This window comes from Saccostrea echinata, unplaced genomic scaffold (genome assembly GCF_033153115.1).
Source record: "Saccostrea echinata isolate AGI-Se365-2 ecotype Australia unplaced genomic scaffold, CSIRO_AGI_Sech_v1 ptg000025l, whole genome shotgun sequence".
In the NCBI taxonomy this organism is placed as follows: domain Eukaryota; kingdom Metazoa; phylum Mollusca; class Bivalvia; order Ostreida; family Ostreidae; genus Saccostrea; species Saccostrea echinata.
Window position 1 is genome coordinate 4,790,826 of NW_026889774.1, and position 25,080 is coordinate 4,815,905.

Here is a 25,080-nt window from a genome sequence, read left to right on the forward strand (position 1 = left end):
CCATGAGTGCCGAGCATAGGTCATTTGCAGCTCTCCATCGGCAAGTGTTGGCATCTCCATATGAGTGAAAAATTCTCCAGAGGGACGTTAAACAACAAACTCTCAATGCCCAAAACAGTTTAACCTAAAAGTGAATGCAGGCATAGATTATTCTTTAGACCAAGTATAGTATACTCCATATTGTTTTGTTGAGGACACAAAGTTCACAGTGGACATCAAGTAGTTTTTCCTGCTATTTATACCCAGCTTCGTCACCGAGTGCATTCGCTTTCCAACTAATTGATGAAGTTCTGACCTATGCCTACATTTATTAAATTCTTTGTGATTTAAGAATACATTTGACCAGTTGAAACCAAGAGTACATGTACTACATAAAATTTCAAGGTTGTGATTAAGATTCAGTAAAAGTTATGCCCCATCCAGTCAATATGTTCAATATACATATTTGCTATCATTAAACTTGCAGAGACCATGAATCAAAATAATTCAAATGCTTAAAAATCATTTTATTTTTACTGCTAGTCAAAATACAGTCACTCAAGCATATCCTTTGTTAATTTGAAAAAAAAAAATGATAGTTTAACATTTATTATTAATACCATACCAAAGCACAAGATAGTGCACTTCTTACATGTACATAATCCAATGATTCATGCTGTGATTTTACCTATTTAGATGTTTCTTATTTAAAGTTCAGTATACATGATATACCAGTACAATGTGACACTAACCTAGTATCAGTTAAATGGATCATTACTATTCTGTTTTTAAGAAGTTTGCAGGGTAAAAAGTATAATAAAATAAAAATGTTGATACATTTATTGATTGCATATGCTAAAAACTTTTATATAATATCAAACATTGTATCATAACAGCTTTTACAAATTAATTCAATACATTCAAAGGGAAAAAAATCAAATTATTTTCATCCACAGTTTTATCATATTCAGTTGAACAACAGCTACATCTATTATATAAAATGTATGGTAGTTGGCACTGATGGTATATATATCCTGAGCAAAGAAAAAACATACCTAATCAAAGAATACAAAGCTCACTTCTATAAATGTTATCTACTAGTAAGGCAAAGTCTCACTCAACAAACACTCTGGTAATGTATATCACCTGGATCCAAAATCTATGCAAGTTGGTCTGGGTTAGATTAAACTGCTCAATAACCCTGAAAATGTATGTTACATCCAGCATCAGAAGCAGGATATATCATCTATGTTTACTGATCACCAAAGAGTATATTGTTACTTTGAATGAACCTTCTCTAAAAAACTGGTCATTAATCCAGAAAATCTAAGTCAAATCAAGGATTGGTACCCTGAAACATTTACATACATCATCTTTGCAGGTTTGTTCAACATAGAGTTTATAATTACATGAGAATAGGACTGCTCAAAACACTTCATCTTGTGAAATACCCCATGTGGCGCAAAGGATAGAGTTTGTAATCTAGAGTCGCGAGTAAGGATTTAATCCTTAAGTCTCAGGTTCAAATCCACTGGGGATGTGGGGACCAGTCCTTCAGATAATACCATATAAACCAAGGTCCCGCCTAGCAGTTGATGTGGGCACAAAAAAGATCCCCTACTGCTCAAGGCCCTGAGTGCAAAGTATAGGTCAAATTTTGCAGCTCTCCACCAGCAAGTAGTGGCATCTCCATATGGATGAAAAATTCTTGAGAGGGATGTTAAACAACAAACAAACAAAAAAAACACATGAGGAAAATGTAGATCAGGTCAAGCATCTGAAGTAAATCTGTTAATGTGCTTTAATCCATGCAAGTTTGTCCAGGTAGAGCTTAAGAATGAACCTTGCTCCTTAAATTTTAACTGGGATACAATGCTAGGTATATAGTAAGAACTCATCTAGACTGTCCAGAAAAGCTAAAAAATATTTAGCAATTTCTTACTTGCATGATTTAAAAAAACTGCAATCTAACATTATTTCAAAAAAAATTTCAACACATTTTCTAATTTTCAACAAATTCAATGCACTATGAGAGGATTTAACATTTCTTAACCACATACACTGTACTTAAAGTGCAATATACATGCATTATACTGTATGTTAAATCTTTACAGTTTTCTTCAAGTACTCTAATAGTATATGAAATATGAAGATTACCAACAGTGATCAAGCTTTAAAGTCCATTGAAACAATACAAAATTAGAGCAGAGCAAACACAGACCGCTAAAAACACCAGGTGCAATGGAGGAGAAAGCATTTCCTGCCATGTGCTCCTTGACATGATTGGGCAAATGGAAAAATCCACAAACAATTCAGTGTAAACAATTTCGATGAAAAACATTAGTCAACATTCAACTTAATGATCGATTGAATTTGCTGTAACAATTAATTTACACGTAAGTGTACACACATGTATGCATACTAGATGAATTATTTCACAATAACCAAAATTGGACAATAATAGTTTCTAATCTAGCTAGACGACAGGAAATTTTCATTATTACTTAAATTACATGAAACTATTGAAGTCTGTGAGCTACAAATTATATCTAAAAATTATACACATTTTAACAAGTGTTTACAGTTTAGTGTATCTATTATACACAAATGATGACTTAGTAAGACATACTAGTAAAGTCCACAGATTGACTTCCAGATTTCAGCTCAAAGGCTCGAAGATTTTTAGTGGCTCTTTCATCATTTTTTTTTCACTGAATATTTTCATTTTTATTTTCAAGACGCTGTTTTTGTTGAGGTCTTTTAGCAGTTTGATGCAATCCAAGAACTCCAAGGGCAATTTAAGAACTCCTGAATTTCTTTCTTACCTAGAAAAAATAAAAATTTAAAAGTTTAAAATATATTCAACTTACATGAAGAAAACTAGTAAAACTAGTGATAATATAATAGACCTTTCAGATGTTCCAAAGCAGCTACATGTACCTAATTAAAAATATAAAGTTTGAAGTATTTAGAGTCACCTGTATTCTGAACAAGGGATATGTGTATTTGACAGACAGATGAATGAATAGACTGAACACTATAGAGCACCTTAGTCTTTTTTCAATAATCTTTATATTAGTGAAAATCAAATAGGAACTAGAGTGTTTCAAGGAATGTATATGTCACCTGCTAGGTATCGTCATTAAAGAGGTAAATAAATCTAAGAGTGGTCAGCTATTAATTTAATATTAGCATGGAGGTTCATGCATTTGCCTGCAAGGAAAAAAAAGGATCCAAAAGTAAAAGATTGGGATAGAATCTGGCAATCAAAGAAAATATGGTTCCCCAGTCCTCAAATGAATAATTAAATTGAAATTATGATGAATAACTATTTATCATTTTAATAATACACATGTAGGTGCTTCCAACAATCCTCGGAGGAAAGGAATTTCAGACTGTCTTTACTTTAATTGTCACTTTGTCAGTCAACACGATTCATTGTGGAATACTGATCCCAATGTATTTTCATAGTCTTTAAATATAAGTTTGTGTGGTAACTGAATTTCATACAGTTTCAAAGTATAGTATCATGAGCTCAAAAACATATATAAATGCTAATTATCAAAACCCTGCCTCTCAAAATTTTGGAGATATAAGGTGTAACAGATGGACAGACAGACACCAGGTAAAGTGATCTCTAAGTGTCGTTCTGCTCTGCAGTTGACACAAAAATGAAAGTTAGTCATTTTTGACCATGTATATCACTTCAGTGATGAAAGGAATGCTGAAGTGGTAAGTCTATCCTAATTATTTGAAAATACGGCAACCCCATTGGTCAGAATATAATACATATGCTGTCTAGCCTTAATTTCATTGGCATAAAGCAGCACAAAACACGATTTGATTGGATGGTTCAACTTGTTTTTCTAGGGGGCGCTATTGCAACCCTGGAAAAGAAAACAGGACTGGGGCTTGCCCCTAGGGGGCACTTACTGACCGGAAGTAAACAAACAACAGAAATAGCAATACACTAGAAATATGTCCATAGGACATGTATGCCCACCGAGTATACAGTAATGCAACATGAAATTTTGTGTTAGTGTATGAAGTTTGATGAGAATATCTTGAAAAGTTTCTTTAAAATTGAAATCTAAAAAAAATGGATATAGATGATAAATTCTCACCAAGTTATGTATAGATGCATAACCTTAGATTTCAATATTTTAAATGGTTTTAAAACCATGCAAAATGCAAATTGAAGGAAAGTGAGGTCAAGGTCACAGGAAAGGTCAAAAGTTTTTGAAATAGTTGAATAGGTCTTACTTATTATATATGTATCAGCATATTAAGTTTGATAAAAAATATCTTGAATGATTTCTTTAAAACTGAGCTAGTCACAAGCGTGGCGCCATGGTCGCGAAGTAAGGAGTTGATCCTTATGTCGCAGGTTTGAATACCACTGTGAGACACGGAGACCAGTCCTTCGGATGAGACCTTATAAACCAAGGTCCTGTGTCACAGTAGGTGCTGGCATGAAAAAGACCCCTCACTGCTCAATTGCAATGAGTGCAGGGTATAGGACAGAATTTGCAGCTTTCCACTGGCAAGTGGTGGTATCTCCATATGAGTGTAAAATTCTCGAGAGGGACTGCAGATTACCTGTAATGATTGACCAAAATCCCTACTAGGCTTTAAACTCTTCATTCTTGACCTGTATTTCGTCAAATGAGATTATTATGCGCCCAGATCGATAGATCGGGGGCGCATATTGTTTTTGTCCTGTCTGTCTGTTTGTCTGTCTGTTGTCAACTTTAACCTTCACCATAACTTTTGAACCATGAGAGAGAGAGACTTCATATTTGGTATGCATACTCCACTCATTAAGTTCTTTCAAATGACACCAAGGTCAATGACCTTGTGACCTTGACTGTGACCTATATGCTAAAAATAGCTTTTTCGAACTTTGTTGCCGCCGGGTGCATAGTGTTTCACAAACACATCTTGTTCCAGTTAATTAAGGTAAAATTACTAATTGTTAAAACTGTAAATGATTTTTTTTTTTTACCTGAGCCAGATTTTTACTTTTCTTAAAAGTGTCTGTATTTGACTGTTGGTTCCACCTATCTCAAGGAAATGATCTGTAAAAGTAAATGTTAGAAATCATAATCTGTTCTCTATCTACTATAATCATGAGAAAAGATGTTGAAAATTAACAGATGGAGATAAAATCAGCAGTCATATTAAAGGCTTTTTTCAATAATCAATTTATTAGTGAAAATCATAAAAGTATTAGGCAAAAAGGAAAAATAAATGTTGTCATTAATTAACCTTGCATATCTCTACTATTTTCTGATAAGAAAATTATACCCGATAGATGCAATATAATCACTCTTTGCCTGCCCCTAAATTAAATTATGAAATTTTGATAGATTTTGATCTAGTAAGCAATTATTTAAAACAAGGTTCTTTTAGAGGTGCCTAGGGTCGAAATTCATAAAAAAAAAAACCCCTACAAAAAACGTGAAAACCTATTTCTATCATACTGGTTTATATTTATTACAAATGTCCTCATAGTCAGCATAGCCCAGAGCGATAGACCGCAGACTCTTACCATGAACATTTTTAGTGTCCTGGTTCGAAACCATTTTTGGCACATTTTTATATTTTCAAACTTTTTACCTGTATAAACACTAAAGAACGAGTGCACTTATGGGCCCCGGTAAAATGTGAAAAAATGAAGAATTAAATTAAGCATAATTTTCCATCTCACATCATTAATTGATATCTAAACCATAAGATTCAACAAATTTTATCGCTGAAATTCATGAATATACAAAGAGCAAAGCCATACAATGTGGTAGGGGGTCAGCCAATATTCGTGATTTTCTATAGTAAATCGAGGACGGTCATTCATTTCAAAGCTTTTGTTTATTGTCAGCCTAACATTGTACAAACTTGTGCGATTGACAAAAAACGCATTATAGATTTATAAAACTTGTGTGAAAGTAGGAAATTTGTACATGATTAGGCTTGTACTTAAAATATTAAAAATGTATGAAAAGTTCAATGTTTTTCCTATAACAAGCAAGAGCTATTTACCTGTATGACCTATGTTGAACCCACCCGTGGAATATATTTTTTAAAATACTGGTAGTCACGTGAGTTCTACCCAGGTAAACATTCCTCAAAGATGCTCACTGTAAAACATAGCCATGTTTTGTATCATTATATCGAAGTCAAGCCGCATAGAGAAGTTTGTATGTATTTGGTTTTAGGAACACGGGATGGTTAGGAGAGTTTAGTGTCGTTAAAATGTCATCATAAATAAAAGTGTCGAACATTTTTAACATTCATGCAAGACAATGGTACTGGTATTGAAAGCCACCTAAATACACTTTTTTTCATTTTAAAATTTAAAGGAACTAATGTTAATACTTATTGTATTATTTCAAATGCAAGCATGCAAATTTCTTAGTTTGATCACTATGGATACAGGTATCTATACAACTACATTCGATTTTTTTCTCAGGTAAAATAGCACAAGAAGTATCATTCAGCAAACGCGCCTGTCAATGATCCACCATCAGATTGTTTAAGTGTCTGATTTAAATGTCTCCTCCCCTTGATTTAAATAAACGAAACTCAAAAAGGTTCGGTACAACTTTTCCAGATTTGGGGTATCTATAGGCATTTAAAAAACTTCATTTGTTTCAAATCCATGCTGATTTAGGTGATGTTTTAATGTGATTTTAATTAGAAATGTCCACTTGTGTTTAACTATTACCAAAAGAGAACAATTTGGTAATACATTCTAAAGTAATACGGCACTGAAAAAGGGCCCATTAAGCATTGCTTAAGTGCACTTGTCCTTTGATTTTTTAATACAGGCTTTTGCATTTTACTTAATATATTTTCTTCCTTAAATGCATTTTTGGTGTTGATATAAAAGACATCTATGGAAATGCAGATCATAAATTCTCTTTAACTAAGCGCAATCAACCGGAACTAAACCTCATTGTAAGCACACTTTGTTCGAGGACATGAATCATTCACTTTGTGTTACTCGATACTGCAGGTGTCACGAAAAAAAATCATGCCGAGCAATAATTGCTGTGTTTGCCTTTCAAGAACATAATGACATGTAATAGTACTGTTGTGCCAGTGGGAGAGATACTGTTCTATGCAGAGTAGATGCAGTTCATTCCTTGGGAAAAATGTGTGCATTAGCGATATGTTATGCTAAAAATGCATGAGGGTTTTCAGATTAGAAAAGAATGTGGTAAGGTCAGTTAAGGTTTTATGTCCCGTTGCCATTACTCAGTCAGACATCAAGAATGACCTTCAAACAAAGGATGTATCATTCTGTAAATACAGAGGTAGGATCACATGAACACACAGTTGAGTAGAATGAAATATATCGAGATAACAATCAGTATTCAAGCTCAAAAGCCCATCAAAAAATACAAAATAGGAGCAGAGCAAACACAGACCTCCAAAACATCAGAGGTGGGATCAGGTGCCATGGAGGAGTGAGCATCCCCTGCAGACCAGTCACACCCGCTGTGTGCTCCTTGTCACGACTGGGAAACAATGGAAAAATCCATACACAATTCAGTGTGTAAATAATGGCCTAACAATAAGTATGAAAAACGTCAGTCAGCATTTTACTTAATGATAAATTGTATTTGCTGACAAGGTCATTGTATCGACCATAGAACTTACAAAATGATGACTTTAAACAAGATTGCTGATATTCTTGTTTCAGCAATTTGTTTGTCAATAACTTACCTCGTTTTAAAAATTGTTCATACATAGAAGATGCTCTTGCGTATCGAATCAACTGAGAGATATAAACCCCGTATGCAGGTGATGAAGGTATACTGCTGAATAAGTAAGGGAAGTTGACGATTGAAAAGTTAAAGTCATCACGTTTATCATAAAGCTTGGTTGTTAGATTACCATTAATGTAGAACTAAAGCAATACATGAGAAACAAGAGGCCCACGGGCCTTATAGGTCACCTGAGTATCATGCAACAACTTCGCCACAATGGATTCATGTTTTAAACCAGAGGCCATGAAATTCACAATTTCGAAAGAGGCACACTTGCTCCTCATAATTTTACATTTAGTAAGCTTACTTAATACCCAGAAAGAGAGCAGAGGATTATCAAAGAATTAATGCATTTTCACTATGTAATCATAAGAGCCCTGCCCTAACAAAAGAACCATGATGCAGGGGCCATAAAATTCACAATTTTGGAAGAGGCATCCTTACACATCATAACAATACTCTTAGTTCATAAGCTTAATACCCAGGAGAACAGAAGAAGATTTTCAAAGAATTATTGCATTTTTACTATGTAATCATTAGAGCCCCACCCTAACACCAGAACCCCTGACCCACGGGCCATGAAATTCATAATTTTGGAAGAGGCACCTTTACTCATCATAACTATGCATCAGTTTGTTTGTCAAATACCCAGGATCAAAGAAAAAGATTTTTAAAGAAATAATGCATTATCACTAAATATTCAACAGAGCCCCACCCTAACACCAGAACCCCTGACCTAGGGGCCATGAATTTCACAATTTTGGAACAGGCACCCTTACATATCATAACTATACTCTTAGTTCATCGGCTTATTACCCAGGAGAAAAAGAGAAAATTGTCAAAGAATTATTGCATTTTTGCTATCTAATCATTAGAGCCCCGCCCTAAAACCAGAACCCCTGACCAGGGTGCCATGAAATTCACAACATAGGAATAGGCACCCTTATTCATCATAACTATGCCTTCAGTTTGTTTGCCCTGGATCTGAGAAGATTTTTAGAAGAAATAATGCATTTTCACTATACATGTATATTCAACAGAACGCTGCCCTAACACCAGAACCCCTGACCCTGGGGCCATGAAATTCACAATTTTGGAAGAGGCACCTTTCATCATCATAAATATGTATTTATTTTGTTTTCATAATATCCAAGAGCACAGAAGAAGCTTTTTAAAGAAATAATGCATTATCACTATATATTCAACAGAGCCCCACCCTAACACCAGAACCCCTGACCTAGGGGCCATGAATTTCACAATTTTGGAACAGGCACCCTTACATATCATAACTATACTCTTAGTTCATCGGCTTATTACCCAGGAGAAAAAGAGAAAATTGTCAAAGAATTATTGCATTTTTGCTATCTAATCATTAGAGCCCCGCCCTAAAACCAGAACCTCTGACCAGGGTGCCATGAAATTCACAACATAGGAATAGGCACCCTTATTCATCATAACTATGCCTTCAGTTTGTTTGCCCTGGATCTGAGAAGATTTTTAGAAGAAATAATGCATTTTCACTATACATGTATATTCAACAGAACGCTGCCCTAACACCAGAACCCCTGACCCTTGGGCCATGAAATTCACAATTTTGGAAGAGGCACTCTTTCTCATCATAACTATGTACTTAGTTCATCGGCTTAATACCCAGGAGCAGAGGAGAAGATTTTTGAATAATTAATGCATTTTCACTATATAATCATTAGATACCCGCCCTAACACCAGAACCCCTGACCCTTGGGCCATGAAATTCACAATTTTAGAAGAGGACGACGGACGAAAACAGATAGCAATAGGTCACCTGAGTAAACTCAGGTGACCTAACAAGAAACTACACACATGTGACCTAAAGTCAGTGACCGGAACATATATCGATAAGCTTTTTCTAAAGACTGAAACCAATATTGGTCCTATAGGTCATCTCATATTTTTAACTAATAGTGTTCCTTTGATATACTATATTTTACTTAATTTCTATAGACTTACTATACCCTGATAAAAAAAGGAAAACAGGAACTACCTGTTTAAATGACCCCGACCACCGAGGTTAATCTAAAGTTTGTCCCTGCCTACCTGAAAAACAGACTGCCTCGGGCAGTCAGTAATTTCCAACTCTGGTTATGAGATGCTAAATGTTTAATACTTACAATTAAATGCTTATATTTACATTTCTAAATTCATGATAGATTGAGAAAGTCGATAAAATCATTTCTATATTATGTCTGTATATTGTATAGGGGGAAAATAACTCGCGGTGTTAATATTCGCTATATTCACGGTGTGAATAAATCCGTGAATTCAAGAAACAGTGAATAAGTTTTCAATAACCTACATGTTATATTTGGAAATTTGAGAATAGACTACGATAGGTAAATATATGTGCAGTGCATGGTCATTTCAGTAATTACTTGTCATTCAATTATTTTAATTATCACGCTTGACATTAATTTAGATCACTCAGCAGATAATAACCTGTATTTGTAAAAAAAAAAAAAAAAAAAAAACTGTTTTAATAGCCAACGCTACATGTTTCATCAATCAAAACACTAGGGTCATGGGTTTTGAATACCCGTACGTAACTATGTTACGACGTGTATTTGTTACCTGCATTATCATGTTTTTATCGACATTTTGGTTTTAAAAAATCATTCAAATAACTATCGAACTTGCTGAGGTATATATAAATCTACCCTGTTGTTCGCGAAGTGAATACATAACGCTGATTAATGCCTTCTAGCTATGCTATGGATTAAACGAATATAGACATTGAAGGGAGGTACATGTAACCTTTATTATATACCGATTCCACGAATTCAACAAACCGCGATCGTGTCAGAGGAGAGAAAACATGAAAATTGCAACCCCTGAAATTAATCCCCTATACAGTACTTCAACCGAGAAATTAGTTGAAACTGGTTCCAGAAAAGAAGCTGAAAATGTTCAATAGTTTACAGACAATACTTGACACATGATGACTGAACAAAAACAGATAGCAATAAGTAATTTAAATGACTCAGGTGAATTATAACCTGTTCAATCTTAGATCCATCTTTTTTCTAATACGAGGGTTGATCCAAAAGTTCATGGAATTTAATTATTTCTAAAATTTTATTGTGATTTGATGAAAGCAAACAATAGGCATATTATAATATAGAGTCATTATGCAACAATACTGGAAAATTTCACCACATTCCAATTACCAATAAGGTCACATGAGCTTTCTGAACACTGATAGTTGTAAAATCCGGGGGAGACTTAGACGTAACGTCAAGTTAAGCATGTCATGTCATGTTATAGGAGCATCTCACCCTCATGTTCAATTCAACTAAGTAATTCTACAGAATATTCTGCCTTTTTCTCCTTTTTTCTCTCAAGAAAAGCCTGGGTATCCTCTCACACCAATCAACTTATCTTTATATTACACTCATATTTCAAAAATACTCCCCATCTTTCCATATGATGTTCCAATTTCAGTAGCAAAGTCCAGCACAGTACGTCAGCGGTCAACATCCATCAACGCTTAATTTGTCTACGAGAAAAACAGACCCTCCAAAAGCAGCCACACCTTTAATCAACCTCATGGAAGTTCTATTGTTCTTAAATTTCTCACGCCACTGGAAAATCAGTTGCTAAATGCATTTTTCTCCAGCCTGTATCAGTAGTATACCCCTTTAAGTCAGAGTGTTCCTAAGATTTTTAACAAAACTTATAACTTGACTGAAATGTGACATTCTCTAACAATTAAAAGATGAACAAGAAATCATCAACTAATAATCTAAATATCAAGTTAAATCAGTAAAACTCTCACAGACAGGTATAGTAGTGGTCAAGCAATCGTAATAATGACAAAATTCTCATTTTATTTGTCACTTAGTGCAGGTTTTTTCTTATCTCACGTATTAAGAATTAAAATGATAATGAACGAGTAAATGTCTCCCCTGCATTTTAAAACATCCTTTGCTATGGCAACTGCCATAGAGTTACTATCATTAATATTTAAAATATTTTTTTATCTAAAAAATTCAACAAGTGTCTTATTCTTATTTGTAATTTTCAACCACTTTCACTAATAAATAAATAAAATAAGAAGAAATTCCATGAACTTTCGGATCAATCCTCGTACATGTCAGTCATTAAATTTATATAATATACCGTATGCATAAGGGAGACCAAATGTATTATTACTGCATTAAGGAGACCAACCACTATCCATATGTAAATCAGTATTCAACCACTTTCACTAATAAATAAATAAAATAAGAAGAAATTCCATGAACTTTCGGATCAATCCTCGTACATGTCAGTCATTAAATTTATATAATATACAGTATGCATAAGGGAGACCAAATGTATTCTTACTGCATTAAGGAGACCAACTACTCTCCACATGTAAATCAGTATTCAACCACTTTCACTAATAAATTAAAAAAAATATGAAGAAATTAGTGATGAGGCATCGGTTAATTTTCATAATCGATAATCGGTTGGAATCGGTTACTGCTTCTGATGCGATTTCACCGATTATAATCGGATTTCTTCATAGTTTTGTATACAAAAAGCAGACAATTACAATAATTTCATTTATTTCTTTAACATGAATATATAAAATACATAATATATTATTTTCTTTGTTGTTTTGCTTCTTTTACACTTTCTAGACCTAAAAATATTTACAGTGGACACCCAACATGGCTGCCTAGCGGCAGAAAACGAACTTCAAAAAGTTGTGGGGGGAATTGATCACTCTTTATATTTAAGGTGAATGTTGACTAAGTTGCATATTTTATATCTCAAATAAAAGATACAATTAATATTTTTTGAATAAAAAGAATCAGCTGATTGATCAAACCAAAGAGCAAACACAGATTTGGCAGAAAAAAAAATTCACCCGGGGGTAAATTGAATGGGTCGGTCGGGTTATTACAGGAAACAAAAATAATTTTTTTTAAGCCCTATATATGCATCTTCGGTTCTTAATCACCTCTGCTTCATGCTAGTTGGCTAGTATCAGATGCAGATGCCATTTTCTTTCATTAAGAAGAAATAAATTTTAAACCAGAAATGGATAATTCCGGAATGTATTGTATTAGAAGTATGTTTCCGATGATCGATTATGAAAAACTATAATCGATCATCGGAATCGGTAGCATTTTTTGTCGACAATCAATGTTTTCTGATTATCGGTACAACACTAGAAGAAATTCCACGAACTTTTGGATCAACCCTCGTATATGTCAGTCATTAAATTTATATAATATACAGTACGCATAAGGGAGACCAAATGTATTATTACTGCATTAAGGAGACCAACTACTATCCACATGTAAATCAGTATTCAACCACTTTCACTAATAAATAAATAAAATATGAAGAAATTCCACGAACTTTTGGATCAACCCTCGTACATGTCAGTCATTAAATTTATATAATATACAGTACGCATAAGGGAGACCAAATGTATTATTACTGCATTAAGGAGACCAACTACTCTCCACATGTAAATCAGTATTCAAAACTTGAGATTTTAATACTCTAATAATTTACATGTTTAGTTACATGAACTAAATCTATTTACCTTTGTCATAACGCAAGAACTGTTTTACATTCAGCCAACTTTAACATTACACATGCATACAGCGTATGCCATGCATTAGGAAGACCAGATGCATTATTTCAACATTAAAGAAACCAACTACAATGGAACAATTAGACAGTATTCCAAAATGTTCATTCCAATACCATAGTAATTTCCCTTAATTTGTTTGTATTTAGATGACTTAAATCAATTTATCTCAGCCAGAATTGGAACAAAAAAGCTAATCATTAAAGTGGCCAAACACATGAACAGACAGATGGACATGATGATTCCTATGCTTATATACACCCAAAGTTGCCAAAGTAGAGCAGATGCAGTGGTTAGAGCATCTACTCTAGAGTCGCGGAAAAAGAAGCTGATCCTTACATCGCGAGTTTGAATCCCAATGTGGGACGTGGAGACCCGTTCTTCAGATGAGACAGAGGTATTAACCGAGGTCCCATGTCACAGTAGATGCTGGCTCGATAAAGATCCCTCAATGCTCAATGGCCGTAAGTGCTGAGTATAGGACAAAAATTTGCAGCTCTCCACCGACAAGTGGTGGCGTCTCCATATGAGTGAAAAATTCTCAAGAGGGATGTTAAACAACAAACACTATACACCCAAAACTTTGTTTGCAGTAGATTTTGTGATACATGCTTTACAAGTATACATATTGTTCATAAGGGAATAAAAATGCTATAATATATCATTAAGGAAAGCAACTGAAATTAAATGTGCACTTCTAATTGAACTAAACAAAATTACCCTTTGTCAGAATGTAGATTTATAAACAGGAAGGCTGTTTTTCTTCATTTTTTCCATGTCAGATTCAGACTGTTCTTGAAAAAATTCTGGCATACACCCTGTAAAAGTGAACAGTGCAGATAATAAAGAGCTTCTAAATAAACTGCATAATATTTAAATGATCCACTTAAAAGGGATAACAAATGCATTTAACTCCATCAAGGAGACCAACTGATATCCATATATATATAAATCAGTACATGTATTTTAATTGTGATATTTTAATATCCTAGTAATTTACATGTTTAGTTTTATGAAATAAATCTATTTACCTTTGTCCAATGACCAATGAGCACAAGCACTGAATTTTCCTCTTTTTTCTTAACGGAATCACCAGGGCCAGTCTGGGGTCCATATGATTCTGGCATATGTACACTCTGTAAAATGCATATTTGTAGGTATGTACAGGCATATGAACAATATTTCTATACTACATACATGCATCATTAAACTTAATAATCTTTTTTTTCCAAAATTCATTATTCATATATAGTGTTTTGCTGTTAGCAAAATTCAACAAAAACTATACCGTATATATACTTGCCTATAAGGTGGTCCACCTATAAGTCAGTTGTATTTTTTGAGGTTATTTTGGAGGGATTTGCTATTGACCTGCTTATAAATCGGTACAACTTTTTGCCAGAATCAATTGACAATTTCAAATCAATGCTCTGATGTTTTAACCTGGTTTCAAATACTAATCTTTTTATGACTCACCTATAAGTTGGACATAGAGTATATACAGTACCTGCATTATACATGCATTAGGAAGACCAAATGCATTATTGCAATATTAAAGAGACCATTGTGGCAAATGAAATCAATGTATGAATTGTATTCAAAACTACGGGTGTACTAATTTGTCTGAAGTATATCATGATATAATGTGATACACAAAGACTTTAACAGGATATGTACATATACCCACATGCCTAAATGTAACAACAGTTTAAAAATGAATAATTTTTTTTTTTTTTTTTTGTAAATTTCACTGTTTAATTTATGAAATATAAAATATTTTTTAAAACCTATAATTTATTAATATTGTGGGTCATCACCCCATTTTTAGCCGGGCTTTGCTGAAAGCAAAGTCCTGGCTGTAGGCATCGTGATCGACTGCCTTACTATAAATAGCACATGTTCAGAAAAGTAAACAAAAAGCCTAACAGCGTCAAAGCAGACGCTTCCGATAAACAAAATAGTCACATTGAAAGACGATACTTAAACAAATATTTTTTACATCTCAATCTACGGAATTGTTTATTGATCAATATTTTTGTTTGAGAATTAAATTGAAAGAGGAATTAGATATTTAGTTTATTATTACCGTGATATAACAATTTGTGCACATGCGCTACTGAATGCATATTGTAAGCAAACTATTTTCAATAAGCGCGGGCTTTTCGACAGGTTGCCTATATTTCATATCGTTTTCGTCGATGTTATGTGAGTGGTTATATTCTCTGTTTTGTCTTTCAGCAAATAAATAGATAAGTAAATTGGAGTTTAAAGAATTAATGTGCGTTATGCCTGAATTAGGTCGCATGACAATTGTACATGGTGTATCTGGTGTATCTAGTCGGCGATAAAAGTAGTGTTTGTTTGAAACTTTAAGAATATCTCTAAAAATATGTGCATTTCTTTAACTATGAATTACATAAATTATTAAACCAATATGAATTTAATTTTTTTTAAAATTAAATTCTAATTCAAATCTATCTAAAGAAAAATCAGCAAACCATATGGTTCAACATTCTTTTAAAAAAAAGTTTGGCAATTGACAGGCAAACATTTTTTGTAAAAAAATTAATTGCTTTCTTAAAAGTTAAAATAAGTGACCTTAAATGTTTAAATTAGTGACATTAAATAAAACAAATGACTTATATATTCCCCTCACTAGCCATATGTTATTGGTAGAATTAAAAAAAAAATATGACATTTTTTGTTCGTTTACTGATATTATAGTATAATTAGTCTGACCTATATTTATTTACGTCCGTGATGCATGTATAAACAGTAAGCCCACTGGCAATGTCGTGATATCTGTAATTGTTTTTTTTTTTAAGATCAGTATAGCATTAAGGTGTCTTGAATGGCAAGAAATTTAATGTAATAATGAATTTTAAAAACATCGGTGGTCATTTATCAGATGTAATTTGGTACGATACCGTGTTAATTCCTGCTGATATTTTCAGGGTTGATCTTGTGAAAACGGCTTAACAGGAGACAATTTATTAAAATTTTCCTTTCAAAATAATTGCAAAAAGATGATGATTTTATGATTATATTAACGGCATAAAATAACAGCGAACACCGACTACTTGCAGCAAACAAGTGCGCCGCCATTACGAATTCGTAAAACAAAGAGACAGTTACGGATACTCGTAATTTTCTGAAAAAAAAAATGTGTAGGAGGTCAGTCGAGTATAACCGGAAACAAACAAATTTTTTTTAGCCTAATGATGTATGTATGTAAATATTCATGAAGATTAATCTTACAGTTGTAATACTGGTAATGCTGAAATGTTTTCAATATATAAATTACTACTCAAATAAAAAAAGTTAAGATTTGAATGCGTTTAAAGAAAAGGGTTTGAAAATACGGTATTACTTCGATAACCCTGAATGCAATTAAAATAACTTTCTCCTTTCTAATAAATAATTTCGAACAAAAATCCTTATGATGGTAAAGATCTTGTGTTTGTTTGTTTGTATGTTGTTTAACGTCCCTCTCAAGAATTTTTTCACTCATATGGAGACACTACCACTTGACGGTGGAGAGCTCCAAATTTTGTCCTATACTCGGCACTTACGGCCATTGAGCAGTGAGGGATCTTTTTCGTGCAAGCACCTATTGCGACACGGGCCCTCGGTTTATACGGTCTCAACGGAAGGACCGGTCTCCACGTCCCACAGTGGGATTCGAACCTGCGACGTAAGGATTAACTCCTTACTTCGCGACTCTAGAGCAGACGCTCTTACCACTGCGCCACGCGGGCGACTAAGATCTTGTGTAAAGGTGATGTAAATGAAGTTCAAAGCTATTTGTTTTCTTTCATAATATGAAATAAACAATGCGATTCCATTTGGTTAATATTTTAATTTAATAGTATTGATTTAAATGACTGGGATAAAGATTTATATCCTGTGAAGCATGGAATATAAATAAATAAAAATGTAAACTTTAAGATAGAAATTTCATGTGAATATGTTTATGTATAATATATAAATTATTTATACCCATTTAACAATCAATTTAGCGTCGAAAATTTTTATGCTTACAAATTCAGATCAAATTTTTAGTGAAAAGTCAATGGTATATTTTGAATGTGAAAATTTTGTTCGAGACTTCTCACCTTGGATTCATCTCGCATGTGCTCCCAAAGCGCTTTACAGTATATTGAGCGTGCGCGCGCATTCCAAAAAAAAAAAATTGGTCTTAAAACATATGCAAGCTCTCAAGGGTGCTGGGAAATAAAAATCGTTTATGTTAATATATCATTAAAAGAAAACAACATATAAAAAATAATGTTCATTAGTCTTTATCTAAGTACAACACATTATAATTTTTCAGAAAAAGTTGGTTAGTCTTTGCTTCAAAACTTCCTGTTCAGAATGAAGAGCCATCTATGTACGAGCCATAAAGACCTGAATACATCATGATTTTCTCAGGCAATGACCATTATGGCCGAACCTGGAACTAGAACTAGACTCATATTCATGTCATAAAGATTAGATAATTATAATTTTCGTGCAGCTGGTTTCCTAGAGGACCAAAAATAAAGAATATTTCTTTTCTGATTAATACAGGCATGTAGTATCATTATCAGAAAAAGGAGAATTGTCCAAACCCAAAAAATCCTATTCCGTTGGAGAAGGAGTAGGGGTGGGCTACAACTTACTTTCACATTTCGAATTTCATTAATTCATTACCAAATTACCGTACTTTTAATATGCTACAATAAAATGATGGGTACAATCTAATTAAAATTAGACTATCCATTTTGCTTTTAGTAAATCTGTTCGTCGCTCGTGATAAATACCTGGTTTATATTACGAAGAGTGAGTTGAAAGTTCCAATTTAAATTTGATTGCGAAGAGTCAATCAACCTTTCAATGTACATTGTCCATTGTAAAAGTTTATGTTTGAAAAATGGTGACACCCCTAGCTCCTCCGATACTATATATGTGCCTGTATGAATCAGCAAAACCACTCAAAGTGCACTGTTACCATGCATAACCATTGTGAGCTTAATGTTTAGAAAGGTATAAATGTATTTTCATTAAAAATATCACCAAGTCCTATCCTGGGGTCTTAACGTTGGGTTCTGGACCGTAAATTTTAATTATTGGTAGACGGGTTATTGTTAATTATAATCATACAAACTCGACCTGTTAAATATCAATGGTCAGAAAGAAAGATTTTAAAATATGTACTAATTCAGGATTAGACAATACACTCGAACATATTAAAGCCCGGCTTTCAGTACTTTCAGTACTTTGATTTGTGAAGGAATCATGAAAGGCATTGTAATTTCAACTTGCTCACAGAGCAAGTTTTACACAGAGGACCAACTCTTTATTCAAAATTTAGTTTACATACTTAATTTTTTAACAATTAAGTTTAATGGGTTTAAAAAACTTCAAACTAGGTCAAAATATTTTGCTTTCTAAATATGGGCAATAAATGTTTTTTTGCTTAAAATCACCTTAATTTCAGAAAAAAAAAATGCACTGTGCTCATCCTCTTCAAATGCCTTGTTTGTAAATAACTGATAAAAGATATATCTCACAAATGCTTCATTATTACAAATGTCTTACAGTAAATATATGCATCACCACAACTTATTTCATTAGTAAGAATAAACCCTTAAGCAATGAATATAAATGCTGAAAAGTGGTGCATTGTTAGGAGTTGATCCTGCTACACAAGTTTTGAGATTATCTCCATTGGTGCACTCTTTTGTTACAGAGGGGAGTTTTGTTTCCACGTTAGCAGGCAGGTGGGACAGTGGCATCTCAATATGAGTAAAACAAATTCTCAAAAGCAATCTTGAACATAGAAACTAACAAATAAATGCTGAAATGATACATCGTGATATGTAGGTATATAGGGTTGGGATAATACACAGACCTTATGATATGATACATATAAAATTTCAAAATGATTTATAAATCATGATTGTCAAATGTCAATAAATAACACAATAGAGTAGATTCATCATTTAGTGTAATGGCTAAGCATTCAGATTTGTTGTGTTTCTCATATATTGAAACTTTGAATGACACAGTTTGAAAACAAGCTGTCTTCTCTGTAGTAGCGGAACTAGTGTAGAACCCAACATGTTCCAAAACTCGTAAGAATGGCCTGATTTGAATGTGTAAGATACAGTTGCAATGCCAACCATGCCAACATTTGGCATTTGTTTATTTTTTCAGTTATTTTATGAACCAGCAAAAATTAGGGCTGCATCAAACATATTGATACATATCTAGATTAATGAATATATTGTATCAAAAACAAGAGGCCCATGGGCCACACCGCTCACCTGAGCACATTGGCTAGGAAAAAGCACAAATCACTTCAGTATTGAAAAGTTTAAAGGGGAGGGGGCTTGGATTTTGAACTACCTGAGGATGCTTCCATATCAATATAACAAATGGCTTTACTGTTCTTGAGCAGAAGATTTTTAAAGATTTTTTTCCTATATATTCCCTTGTTAAAAATTTGATCCCCCATTGTGGACCCTCCCTAAACCCCCCCCCCCCCCCCCATCATTTGAACAAACTTGAATCTACACTACCTTAGGATGCTTCCATATCAATATGACTAAACATGACTTTGCTGTTCTTCAGAAGAAGATTTTTGAAGTTTTTTCCTATGTATTCCTATGTAAAACTTTGATCCTAAATTGTGGCACCACCCTAACCCTGGGGGTCATGATTTGAACAAAGTTAAATATACACTATCTGAGAATGCTTCCATATCAATATGACTTAACAAGGCTTTGCTGTTCTTGAGAAGAAGATTTTTCAAGTTTTTTTTCTGTATATTCCTATGTAAAACTTTGATCGCCCCTTGTGGCCCCACCCTACCCCGAGGGGTCATGATTTGATACAAACTTGAATCTTCGCTACCTGAGGAAGGATCCACATCAATATGACTAATTGTGACTTTGTTGTTCTTGAGAAGAAGATTTTTCAAGATTTTTTTCTACATATTTCTATGTAAAATTTTGATCCCCCATTGTGGCCCCACCCTACCCCTGGGGGTCATGATTTGTACAAAATTTAATCTACACTACCTGAGAATGATTCCATATCAATATGCCTAATTGTGGCTTTGTTGTTCTTAAGAAAAAGATTTTTAAAGATTTTTTTCTATATATTCCTATGTAAAACTTTGATCCCCCCTTGTGGCCCCATCCTACCCCTGGGGGTCATGATTTGAACAAACTTGAATCTACACTATGTAATGAAGGTCTCACCTAAGTTTCAACTTTTACAGCCCAGTGGTTCTTGAGAAGAAGATTTTTAAAAGATACCACTAAATTTTCACTTATTCTTAATTATCTCCCCTTGAAAGAGGGTGTGGCCCTTCACTTGAACAAACTTGAATCCCCTTTACCCAAGGATGCTTTGTGGCAAGTTTGGTTGAAATTGGCCCAGTGGTTCTTGAGAAGAAGATGAAAATGTGAAAAGTTTACAACAACAACAAAGACGACAACGACGACAGACAACGGACAAATTTTGATCAGAAAAGCTCACTTGAGCCTTTGGCTCAGGTGAGCTAAAAATAACTTAATTCCAATACATTTTGGGCAGGCAGTTTTTTTATGTAATTCTGTGAAAAAGTTGGGAATTTCAATCACCAAAGATTATATTTAACTGTTTTGAATTAAAAATGATCAAAAATGATATAATCATTAAGGAGGTGTAGCACATCTTAGATGATTATTACAAAATCATAAAAATACATAGACAACTTTCCTTAACATGTTGATTTTACAGTCAAAAAAAAATTTAAATTTGAAGTGTAATTTTTAAAGACGGTGAGACAAAAAATTAAAAATGAGTAAAAAACAATTATTTTTATAAAATTCATGCATAATGATTTATAAGACTTTTTTGACAGAATTGTTAAAGAATTCAATATATTGCATATCGCATTAAAAAATGTCTTCTTTTTTTTTTTTTTGCTCAATACACAGCCCTAGCAAAAATGATATACAACAAGGACTTTGATTGGATTATTAACATTAATTCAACTGATCATAATTATTAACTGTTATTGCACTTTCATTTTCAAAATGTTGTTAGGTACATTGTTTGTTCACTCTTTTGCATTGATATTACAATTTATAAAAGAGTATTTTAGCAGAAAAAAATATCAATTTACCTTTCTTGGAATAAAGACATGTTGACCCTTGAGCTGAGATTTTCTCTCTTTCCATAGATTTGTTACACTGGGGTCCACATGATTCTAGCAGAGACCCTGTAAAAAAGGACTTAACTATGGAAAAGCATGAAGAATATATGCCTATTATACATATCTTAAATTCTAATGAAAACAATGTTTTTTAATTAAGATCCATATATTTCTAATGATTGACATAATACAAATTCAAAATAAAATATGCATGTCTATATTATACACTGTACCTTAAGCAGCCCAATTGCATTATTACATCCTTCAGGAGACCAACTTAAATCAAAGTTTGAGAACTACTTGTGAGAACAATAAATTTGTCTACTTTACAGTACTAAATGTACGTGGAATCTATAGGATCATGTTACTTTAATTGACCTGCCTTAGTTCAACACAGTAATCTAACAAAGAAATTGAGCCAAAACAACATTTTAAGACTTTTTGAACAGTGCATGTTCCTATCATTTCAAAACCATTACCAGTAAAAATGCTAATAATAGGAAAATGATGACAATTAATTAATATTGTACTTTCAGGTATATTAGATGAATTAATCTGATTCGTCAAGAAACATTTGTTAAAAAGCACTATTATCCGCTGAATAATGAAGCTACGCCCAGTGTCGCAACAGTCAACATTGCTTGACGACGGGTGATATTCCAAAAAATAGTGACTGCGCAGATATATGCGCTCAAGGTTCACTATTATTTGTATTTGTATAAAACATATTCAGTATAATATAATAAATATTGCATGTAGTTGAGTGTAACATTGAAAATTTTCACCCCTCGAAAACCAAATACGTCAAAAAGAGGATGGGTTTCTTTTCCAACTTCTACATAGTTTCGCCCCTGCAAAAACTGGTATAGACCTTGGAAATGTTTAAACGGGCTAAGAGAAATCAAATGCATCAAGAGTACTTAATTGTTTTTACCCAAGTTACATGCCAAAAAAGATTCAGAGAGATGTCACATAAAGTTAACGTTGATTTGAACTGAAGTTAGGGTGTCAAAAGTCATTCACGTCCAAAAGTGACATTGATCATGTGTGGTAGATAATAAACTCCTACGAGCTAAATATGCTGCCATAATCAAGTGAGGATCTTTCCCTAATCCTATATATAAATCCATTTACAATATTATATGCACTTAAGCAGCTGTTTATGACATTGTAAAATTATATAAACAAGACCGGTTTATATAATTTATATCAATTTATATAATTAATAATATCATTTAAATATAATTTTATCAAGATAAGTGTATGGGGTAGAGGGAGCAGACATTGAGAATCAATGTTGTCAGACCTCATGAAACTAAACTAACAGTCTTCCAAATAACCCGGGAGTCCAATGCCAGGGACCTGTTAAATTTGCAGCCGGGCATGTAAAAATTGCCAAATTACATGTCCGAAGAGGGCATATGTGAATCTTCTTTCGTTGTACGATCTTTACTCGCCATTTATTCTGTCCTACCCCCATTATTCGCTTAAACGTTGCTATATGTAATGTCGATGGATTGCCTGTCTACATTCTCGATACGACCTGTCAAATGATTGTCAATCTAATCATTGAAGTGTTTAGTTTAACCTATGTGTTTTCTCGAAGTTGCTTGCTAAATTATGAGATGTTCATCAATGCCACAAACTGTGGCACTACAGTCATGATCCCATTTCAGAAATTCAGTTCAGCTAAACCGGCCAACAAATGACCAGCATGCAACTCAAAAGTTATTTATGAACAAAAACGCTTTAGAAAATGGCAATCACAGGCCATGGTTGGTTTACGATGCTGAAAACATTAATATAAAACCTTTATACCTAATGGGTTTTTTTTGTTGCACAATACTGGTAAATGTAAGAATTTTGAGTAGGACATGTACAAATTTGAATGGCCTTGGAAAAAATGATAGGTCTACATGCCCGAAGGGCATGTGCTGAAAAAGAATTGTTGTGAAGACTGTAACTAAAGCGACAGCGCCAGGTGATCATATAAAGTCCCCTTTATTACATAATAATTTGGCAAATTATCAACACATCAAGCTAAAATTTCCAACATATCTTAACGGTGAGAATTTTTATTTTTTAAGTTGAAACATCGTGACCTGTGAAAAAAATGAAATTTGTATCCAATCTAAAGTCTTACAATGTATCAAGGTAATTTTTCAATACAAATTTGCAGTTGGGGTTATAAATGAAGGATAAAACCAGAGACCTCGGAATGGAATACTCGGAAGTCTCTGGTTTTATTCTACCCCCAACTGGAAGTTGTATCCCATCTAAAGTCTTAAAATCTATCGAGGTAATTTTCGAGGAATAAATGAGTGATTTACAATAAAGAGGCTCGACCAGAGATGTCTGAAACGATTTATTTGACAAGAAAAAAGTCTCTTGAAGCGAACGATGTCATTTAAAAGTAGGTTAATGATTGATAATGATACATGAACAAAATACGAGCTTGAAGCGGGGGTGCCTGAAATTGAGTTAGATATCTTGTGGTAAAAATAAGTAGGGATGCACCGTATATGAAACAAGTGCCTGTGATTGATAGTCTGAAATTTCTCTTCACCTAAATATTAAAAGCTTGCAGTGATCGCTATAAATCTATACAACAGTCAAGTTACATACGGTAAACTAACATAAAAACAAGTTTACAACAGTCATGATTACAGAAGGTATATTTTGAAGACTCTAGGTCAGTAGGTGAATGTAAACAGGTAAACACACGTGGGACAGTCACCGCAAATAAATGAACCACAAAACAACTTATAACATTAAAATGTAAATATTCATCTGCACACAGATTTTTGCATAATAATAATAATTTTTAAAAAGTGTAAATTAAAATATAAAATAAACAAACCTCAAACCTTGTAACATTGAGGCTTGTTTCCCTGCAATCTTATTCTGGTTCTCTGTCACTGAAAATGCAGGGAACCAGGCTGCGTTATTAACTCGTACACAGATTTGTTGATACGAATAAACCTATAAACATATATGAAATAAAATATTATCATAAAAAATGAAGAATTTCAAATTGCTTGAAAAATTATCTTTATGTAGTTTATAATAAATGGTTGTAATTGTATATTAATTTCTATCTATCCATTAAAATTTGATACGTATATCAGCTTATGTATCCATCTGAACAATTATTGTTATTACACTCCCTGTCACATCTTCATAGTTAAGCCTGTAAGCATGGTAAGTAGGAATCAATTTCAGTTGAAGGGGACCAAAACCAAACATTTTTCAGTTTCATTTGGTGGGGAAGGGGGGTATAAACCTCAAATGATCATTTTATCCCTGTCACTGAACTGCTGAAAATAATGAAGGGAACTAGGCTGCGACAATGATTTGTTGACTGAATTAAAATACGAAATAAATTATCATACATACGAAATAAAATAATTTCATGAAAAAATGAAGAATTTCCAATTGCTTGAAAAAAAAGAAGCGTTTCATGTATGTGATTTACAATAAATGGTTGTACTTGTATATTTTCTATATATCCATTA

At 33.3% G+C, this 25,080-nt stretch overlaps 1 protein-coding gene and 1 long non-coding RNA gene across 7 annotated transcripts in view; one reads left to right on the plus strand and one right to left on the minus strand.

The window, feature by feature from the left end:
* LOC133191899 (ankyrin repeat domain-containing protein 10-like) overlaps positions 1 to 25,080 on the plus strand; it is a 62,745-nt gene that overhangs the window by 28,263 nt on the left and 9,402 nt on the right. The window lies entirely within an intron of this gene.
* LOC133191901 (uncharacterized) lies at positions 2,099 to 24,541 on the minus strand. 2 transcript variants are annotated; one of them, XR_009721762.1, is made up of 6 exons: positions 24,426 to 24,541; positions 21,536 to 21,631; positions 14,409 to 14,513; positions 14,098 to 14,195; positions 4,985 to 5,057; positions 2,099 to 2,804 (listed from the first exon to the last, which is right to left on the minus strand). It is a non-coding gene; the product is annotated as an uncharacterized LOC133191901 (long non-coding RNA). The 2 variants fall into 2 exon arrangements; XR_009721763.1 differs by lacking the exon at positions 4,985 to 5,057 and having other exon boundaries at positions 24,426 to 24,537.